This window comes from Habropoda laboriosa, unplaced genomic scaffold, assembly GCF_001263275.1.
Source record: "Habropoda laboriosa isolate 0110345459 unplaced genomic scaffold, ASM126327v1 scaffold222, whole genome shotgun sequence".
NCBI lineage: Eukaryota > Metazoa > Arthropoda > Insecta > Hymenoptera > Apidae > Habropoda > Habropoda laboriosa.
In genome coordinates, this window is record NW_017100319.1 from 172,949 (window position 1) to 181,744 (window position 8,796).

Genomic DNA, 8,796 nt, shown 5'->3' on the forward strand with positions numbered 1-8,796 from the left:
CCTACGGCTGGACGACAACGCGCCATCTGTATCGTGGAAATTTCGGAAAAATTCACCTTTGGTTTTTTCAACGAATCTGAGAGGTCGTTGGACGATTACCGAAAAGTCCAAAGCACGGACGACGACGCGCTAGACGGGAGGGGTAGCGTGGTAGAATGCGAACGGTGAAGAAGAAGGGAAGGCTACCGAGTCTCCGTGGGTGGCTGCCGCGATTCCTTTCCTTTTCCTTCCGCGCGCGCGCGCCATTCTCTGCCGACGTCAACCAACCGCGTTCCCTCTCCTATTATCTACGACTTTTCCGATTAAATACTTATTTCGCTATCGCACGCCTATCTTAGTTTCCGCTTTTCTGCAAGTGATCGGTCGGTCGGTCGGTCGGTCGGTCGGTCGGTCGGACTATCGATAGAAACGTGGAAACGTTCGATTACGACGTGGGCGTCAAGAGATTTCACGACGTTTCGACAAGATTTTATTGCTTTCATGTTACCGGCAAGTTTACAACCGTCGATGCCCGGTCCGTTCTACTCGGGATCATCGAGCTGGATATAACGGGCGTCGCGCCGTAAATTTCCCGCGAATCGTTAATCGCCGCTCGAATTTTCTCCGACTTTACTACGATCGCCACTTACACACATCGAGAAGACGAGAAACCGACTGGTTGTTAACACGTGTCCGATTACTCGCGGATCGATTAACCGGCGGTCTAAGCGTATTCCCTCAGTGTACATCGAATTACAGGATTTTTTCGCTCGTGACTCGTTTCGCCGGAGGCTATGCGAAACTCGATCGCGGGGAAAAGCTTGCGATCGGTGGCCGGCTAGAAGAAAAAACACGGAGCCGAGGTGGCGTAAAAAAGTTGGAGAGAAACGGGAGTGTGCATAGGGGAGAAGAAAAAAGAGTGAAGGGAGGGAAGAAGCTGGTTTGGTAGGAAAGACGTGTCGCAACGGTCTGGAGGAGACGGAGCAGGAGGCTGGGCGAGAAATGCGGGGCGAGCGGGCGGTTATTATTTACAGCACTCCGTAAGGCGTGTCACAATGGCATTGCGGGTTTCCTCTTGAAAGTCCGACAATGCGAGCGGGATTTATGGAAGAAACTTTCAACAAAACCGTCAATGGCCCACCCTCGCCTACGAGATGGTTTACCTAGCATGGGAATGCCTACAAATATTTTCACCATAAATTCTCCTTTTTATCCGGTTCGCCCCCTTATTTACAGTCGCTCTGACCTAATCCATCCCCACCATGGCGCATCTATGTAGCCATGGATATCTTCTCTACCTGTTACGACCTACGGCCTACGACCTCGACGATGCTCCATCAACCGCGATTCTTCCTCCTCCTCCTCTCCTTCTTCCTATCGTTCTTATTAATATTGTTATTATCTTCGATCGATCGAATAACACGCTCACCTTTTTCATCCGGTCTGTTTTTCACGGAGGGATCTTCTTGGGGAAAGTTTATCGCGCATTCCCGAATCCTCGGGAAGAGACGGAAAGGAGGAAAAAGAGAGTTTACGCGTGTATATAACAATATGTAGTAGGGTTAATCCGTTTGCTTCTCGCGTAATCTCCGAACGAGCATCGTCCACCATTTCGTTGGTCGAAAAGAAGAGGAATTCGCTCGATAAGGAATCGGGACGATAAGAAGTAGTTCCGCTCCGGACGGAAGCAGCTGGAAAAAGGAGCGCGGAACGTATTTACGCCGGTAATCCGTGCGGGAGTCGGCCCCGGAAGGAGCCGATCTTCTCGATGGGATTTCGGGCGTAATCTCGGTCGGATCGTAGACGCTCGGCCACGGAGGTGCATCCTTATCGGATCTCGAAGATTGCGCAACGCAATTTACGTAGATGGATGATTTAGATGGAGCGGCAGCGATCGATATCTTTCTATCGCGGCGATTTTCTCCGCGCCCTGGTCTGCCCTCGCTTCCTCTAACGCGGTGGGAAAAGATGAGAAAAGATGTCGAGAGACGTCCAGTCTTCGTCGACACGAACTAGCGTTCTGACGCGAACAGAGAGGAAGCTGTGCATTGTCGAGATCCTCGGGGATCGTTGGGACAACGCCCGCTGTGCCGAATGTTGACTCTTGGCTGTGGTCAGCGTGACAAAAACCACCCCTCGATTCGACACGCACCCCTGGGTGCCCCATCGACCCCCTGGGTGTCCTCCGCGACAAACCCAGGCTCGTCTAATTCGCTCGGTCGCCCCGAACTAACCGATTCTCCGATTAGCCTCTCCAACCGGCAGCTCCAACTCCGACGAACGACGTTGCTGGAAATCGGAACGCGGTGGACGTATATACCTAGAGTAGGGAACGAGCCTATATGTTAGCCTGTAGGGGATAAACGATGCTTTCGACTCGGCGAAACGTGACGGTGCCTAAATTTCCGTGGAACGCCGACGTCCCTGCGGGTACCCACGATTTCACTCTGCCGAGGCCAAACATCTTTTCATCGTCGGATAAAGCATAGGTCTTCTATTCAGTAACGAACCGTTAACTCGGCGTAAATGGCCAGGACAACCCTGTCACGGGCTGCGTCTCCTTGTTGTCCCACGGCAAGGAGGATCTCTATTTGAGAGTTTACATCCCGAAAATGCTCTTTTCATGGATAACTTCACGCCGCGTTACCGGGCTCCGACCGCCTCCCTGTCAAGGACAATGTCCGTCTTTTGCGCTGCGAAAGCGTTTGTTCGGGGCGTGTTGCTCGTCGGAGGGCAGAGCGGAGGACGCGCACGTACGAGGAGACGAATTCTTTACTTTTCCTGTAATGGTCTTTTCACGGGAAACTTCACGGCACTTTAACGGGATAAATTCGCGCCGCCTGTCGCGATTCGTTACAGTTTCGAAAGCTCGGGAAACGTCGAACACGTCGGCAGCCTCGAAGAAGCACGGGGTGGTTGATACATACTAAAGACCATCGTCAGGGTAGAAAAGGGAACAAAAGGAGAGGAGCGCAGGGAAGTGGATTGGTGCGGCTCGCGGTGGCGAGAACGCGCGCAAGAAGTGTAGCAATGACTGCCGGCGGCGACCAAGCGGCAGACTATTACCGGCGCATGAATATGAATGAGAGCAGAGGAGCGAAGAAAGAAGGGCCGGGGCAAGGTGAAAGCCAGGCGAAAGAGAACCGAGAGCGGAGAAAGAGACGTCGCGCGTCCGTAAGACGGAGAGAGCGAGAGCGGAGGACGAACGAGATGGAAGCCGGTGGCGGGAAGGCAGAGTGGCCGAGGGAGGAGGCGAACGGAGAGCAGGTCGAGAGAGCGCGCGAGGAACGGCATTCAATTAGTCTCCTAGTAATTAGCCGGGAAATCTTCGGCTTTGTCGGCAAGATCCTCTTCCGACGCGATAGCCCAGACCCGCCCGACGGGCCGAGCCGGGGCAAGAACGCGTATTGTCCGCACACCGACACACCTCTCGACACCGCTCTCTCTCTCTGCGTGCGCCTCCACGCTTCCGCGCTCACCCAACCTACCGCCGATACCACCTTCTCTCGCACTTTCCTCCTCTTTCGAGGTGGTGGCGTTACACCAATTCGGCGAGTCTCGCTACGGTAAATCACCGCTAAGGGCTGCTAAACAGCAACGCCCTCTTCTTCCTTTTTTCGCTCCCCATGGTTTCCCGGCTGTCTTCCTTTTCCCCTCGTAGCGAGGCGTGTCCGTGCTGTGCGTGTGGCCCGTCTTTTCCGATAATTCGATGTCCGGCTCGGGGTTGTCCCTCTTACCGGTCCAGCAGCGTTTCGTCACCCTTAAGAACGTCCGACGGCCGACGTTCGCGTTTCCTGTTCGAACCGTGAAACGAGGCTCGAATCGCTCGACCACCCCGGTGCGCGTCGCTTCTCTTCGACTCCGATCGCGTTCGCAAGCGCGTACCACGCGGCCACGCACCGGGTTCCCGTGGAAAAACGGATTTGGTCCGTTAACGAGCGAAACGCGTTACAGATGCGTGGTAATTTCGGATGATTAGCGGCGTTCGGCTAAGGGGACGACGTTTCGCTCGAGTTCCCATGGCTTTGAATTACCGTGCCGCATGCTCCTCTCGAATTCGACCGAGTTTCCCGATTTCTGTGGAACCTGATACCCATGCGAAGGGTCGTGAAATCAAGATATATCGTTGTCGGGGAGAGAAGATCAGCCCCCCTCGATCGAATCGCAGCCGACGGACGCAGCTCTCGCTACGGATCACCGGCGAAACGAGCATTCGGATTCGCGACGTCGAAACCTTGGCCCACCTAATAAATATCGGCGCGGCGGCGGGTACCGTTGCGGTCCGTGTGTTTCGGGTGTTTCGAGCGATTCGAGGCCGTCGCCGGCACGTGCGTCTCGTCCCATCCCAGATGACACCGTTTTTATTGGCAGCGACGTCGGTCCGCGTTTAGGGGCAATCATGCCGATCGAGCCGCGCCCCCCGAGATATTGCCCCGCTCTCCAGCAGCCCTTCCCCTCTCGACTCCCTCGCGACGTCTCCGCGATTTGCTTAAAGCCATCGGGAAAACGAAGCTCCTGCGAGCGGTGCCGGCCACCTCCAACCTTAATCCGGTACCAACTACGTGACTCGGCGGTTTCGCGTCCCTTCCGCAAATTGAATCACCGGCTGGATACTCTCTATCGATGTTTACGATCTCGAGACCGCCGCGGCGTCTCTTTCCCCCTGCGCAAAAACCTCTCGCTCGATGCATTATTTAGTCGCGGGCCGAATCATCCCCGTGACTCGTGTCGCGGCCAATTTTTTCTTCTTTTCTCCGCAGGAGAGATTGCACCGATCCGAGCAGGTGCCTTCGATTCTGCCGACTGTGTATTCGCTCGGTCTGCGATTGGATCGATGCCGGTGGCCCGGCTGCCGCCGATTTCCACTGGATGCGCCTCTAATCCGAGCTCGTGACACGTGTCGGGCCAGGGTCGACAGGAGGAAATACAAAGGGAGGGTGTCGACGAGCGACCGACACTTGACTCCGCTCGTCCGAAATTGCCGCCACCCCTCGGAAAAACACCTCGATCGAGCCGATTAACCGGCTCCTCTCACCCGTCCAGCTTACGTTCGAGGAACTCTCCTATCTGCGGATCTAGGGGAAAAAGGCGAATTACAAAAACGGCACACGCGCCTCGCTCGTCAGAATCGTGGCTCTCCGGTCGTCGCGACCCTTGGCTTTCGAGCAATTTCATTGAGTGGCCGTTCCTTCTGTCGCGTGCGTCCAGACGACGTCGAAGAAAGAGAACCGTGCCGCGCAGCTGCCACGATCCCTCCGACACACCAGCCTTTAACGGCGATGATTTCCTGTCAAAACGTTGAACGCGTACAGCTTGGCCAGCCCGCACGCTCGCGCACGACGGATTTAAGCGAAACGAGACGAAAGAAAAGGGGATTTCGCGGGCAGCGTCGCCGGCTGATTTCCATGGCCGTCGAACAGTCTCGCGTAAAAATGTACGCGTAATACGCAAACAGGGAGGTCGTTACTTGCCGGGGCAAGTAAGCCTCGACCGGGCTTATTATTTCGGCCGTTAAGAAAATAAACAGAAGGCAGGAAAACACGCGAGGGCCGGAGCGCACGGCCACCGACGGAAATTATAGGCGGCCGAGCCAAATGGCTTGAAAAATGCTCAACCACAAATCAAGGTGCCGGTTCGTTCGGCGTGGGAGCCATCTGTCGGTTCGTCGCCGCTTCTCTGTATCGTCCTCCTCCTCCTCCTCCTCCTCCTCCTTCTGCTTTTGCGTACGTATATATATATATATATCCTTTTTTTTCTTCTTCTTCCTTTTTGTACTTTTCAGGGGCGGCCTCCGAGTGGCCGCCAGAGGCGCTACTTCCTCCCATTTACTTACTCGACCGCCTAATTATCTACCCTCTCCCGCCTCATCTCGCCACGTCCGTCTTCTCCCCCTTTCCGTTCCTCTTTCCCGCGGTCGCTACTTTCCTCTGTTCCCCCTCGAAACGCAAGCCGATTTTCCGCGTCTCTGCGTGTTCTGTTCGCGCCGCGGACGGCTAAGTATAATCTCGAGAGGCGATACTTCGGCGCGGTTCGAGACCGCAGCACGCCTCGCGTCCTCTTCCCATTGATATTGCCTGGAATCATTCACGACGCATAAACATCTCGTATTACACGTACGGAGCGGAGAAAGAGCGCGTGGGGAGGCGAGGGGGAGCAGAGCGGAGCCTCGGGCCGGGCAAACAGCAGAGTCATGGTCGCGCGGCAGTGGATCGCCATATAACGACCGTGTTGCACAGTCATCCACAGCCCGCAGCACCCCCTGTAATCGCGCTGAATCGAGGAACACCTTGCGTCACTGTCCACACGCAAAATCGTTACGTACTAATTAACGTTTCGATATGGTGCCGTGTCGAAGCCTCGCTGCCTCCAATCAAGCTAATTGCGTTGCGATCGTTTTGTTTCGCGGCTCCCCCTCCCGGCGCCGTTCTCCTTGCTTCTTTCGTTTCGCTGCCATAACGCCAACCGTGCCCCTTCACGCGCGTCCGGCTTTCTGCGAATATCCAATCTCCAATATGTGTATTCCGTCGGTCCAAAGACGGAGGAGACGGACAGGGTCCGATCACCCATAGTTCCCATCTGTCGAACGGTGTTTGCCCGCAAGCTGGTGTTCCCTTGGAAAACGCGGCACGGTAAGTCGCTAGGTACATACATATGTACATACTAGGTCACTTTCCCATGGACGCGCGATAGCTTGGGCAATTAAAGGACGCGCAACGATTCGTCGTGCGAGGGGCCCTTCTCTAATCTCTATCTATCTCCCCGAGCCGTTTTTAATCGAGCGGAGACCGTGAAACGCGATGATTTAGGTCGGATCGGGTCAATCGGCGGCGCGTGTCACCGAAACGTCGGAGTTGACGCGGGCAAAGAGGGCAAGGACCGTTCGGGGAAAGGAGGGCAGGTGAAGGAGGAGAGGTGGCTGGAAGCGACGAAGGGGTTAAAGAGGTCGAGTAGCCAGAGGCTAGAGCTCCCCTTTCAGCCGAACGGGAAGAGATAAAAGAGCGAGACGCGCATGTACGATGACACGTACACGCCCACAAGGTCCGCAAACAGCCCCGTAAAAGAGATCGTTCGCCTAGGCGGGATGACACGAGGGGGTCTCTCGTCTCGCACGCGCCGACAAATTGTTTGGGCCGAGTCGGTTAGTCGCGCGCGCGGCACAATGGAACGCCACTTGCCAAGATCCCAGCTACGCCTCCTCCCTCGTTACATTACATCAGGTTACATTACATTTATCTCTCATCCGTGCGCCTTTCTCCCTCGCACGCGGCCACCCTTCCCGACTCCGACCTATCCGGTGAGGAGGAGCTTTTGTCGCTATGGAAACACCGCATCCTCCGACTTTCTTCGCTCCCTTCTCGTTAACTATTAAACCGGCTAATACGTCCGGCTTTTTAACCGTCGTCGAATCGCGGTAATCGGCCGCGGAAAGCGGAACGTACTCCGATCGGCGAACGCGGGGAGAGAGAGAAGAAAAAGGTTTCGAGGCGGAAAAAGCTCGGGGGTCAGGTAGCACGCGGGATAGCCCTCTTCCGCTCGGTTTACGGCAATCTATGTCGCGATCGACCGGCAAAATCTGCAATTATTTCCCACCAACGATCCGCGCCTCGCGGCCTCCTTTTTGCGAGTAACGACGTCGGACCCTGTAATTCGCGCGGCTTTTAAATTGCTCGCGGCGGCTTTGCCGAACGTTAGGCAGCTGCCGTGATTCGATCGGCTCGCGACTCGTCGCGTCCACGTCGACACGCTTCTTCTCCGCTTCGTCGTCGATCGGTTCACACAGTGTACCCGCTCAATCGTCGCCCTTTCCAGCGGCTGAATACTCCCAAGGAACACCATTGACGACCTCAATTATACTCGGCTTAGGGTGAAATACTCGCCGACTGCGCGGGGGGGAGCGGCGGAACGCAGGTTGGGCCCTCCAGTTGGTGGAAGTTTCCTAGGAAGCGTTCCTCCTCGTTAACGCGCCTTTTCGCGATCTCGTTCCCCTCTTGCACAGTTTGGAATTTCCTGTTAAGCGAGAGAAGAGAGCCTCGCGAGATATCTCTGGGATCTCGACTATCGAGCGGTTCCGCGCCCCCTGACCCCAACATGCCAGGTTACTCTAACCTCGGAGAAGCTTCTCCGACTGGTGGACCCGTTGATCCTTGGCTGCACCGTGGGCGGAGGATTGGTTAATGTGGTGCAACGATGTGACCGCCGATAAACGAACCGTCCGGTGTATCCGAGTCATCTAGGGGAGCGATTAACGTTCCCCGCGGAAATCCGTCCTCCGGTAAAGGAGATCGTTTCCGAGGCGTTCGCCACGAAACGCTGCTCGGTCCGTCCGTTCGTTCGTTCGTTTACCCGGCCTCCTCTTTCAGATCGTTATCCGAGGCGATAAAGTTACCGGTGGACACGCGTGGCTACACTCGTCACGAAGGGTGTGCGGTTTTTACGACGACACGGTTTCCAACTATTTAGATTCCGAACACTTGTAGATGGAACCGTGATAGCGGCAGGTAGGCCGATAACTCGACTAATTATCGGAACGTTCGACACCCTCTACCGCGCTCCCTCTTTCTTTCCTGGCTGCTCCGAAATTTCGCCTCCTTCTTTCTTCCTCCCTCCTTTCGTATCGGAGATCGATCGATTTCCCCGGCGTGCCCGAGGGGAACGTCCGAGAATCCTCCTCGGAATGGAGAAATTTCGCGCGGCGGGACAAGATGGTGGAAAAGTCGGTGTCGCGGAGGGCTGCGGAGACGAGCGGAGACGAACGTGTAGCGGCGGGGAGGGAAGCGCGAGGGGGCAGGCGGGCGGATGTGTCCGAGGTAATTGAGG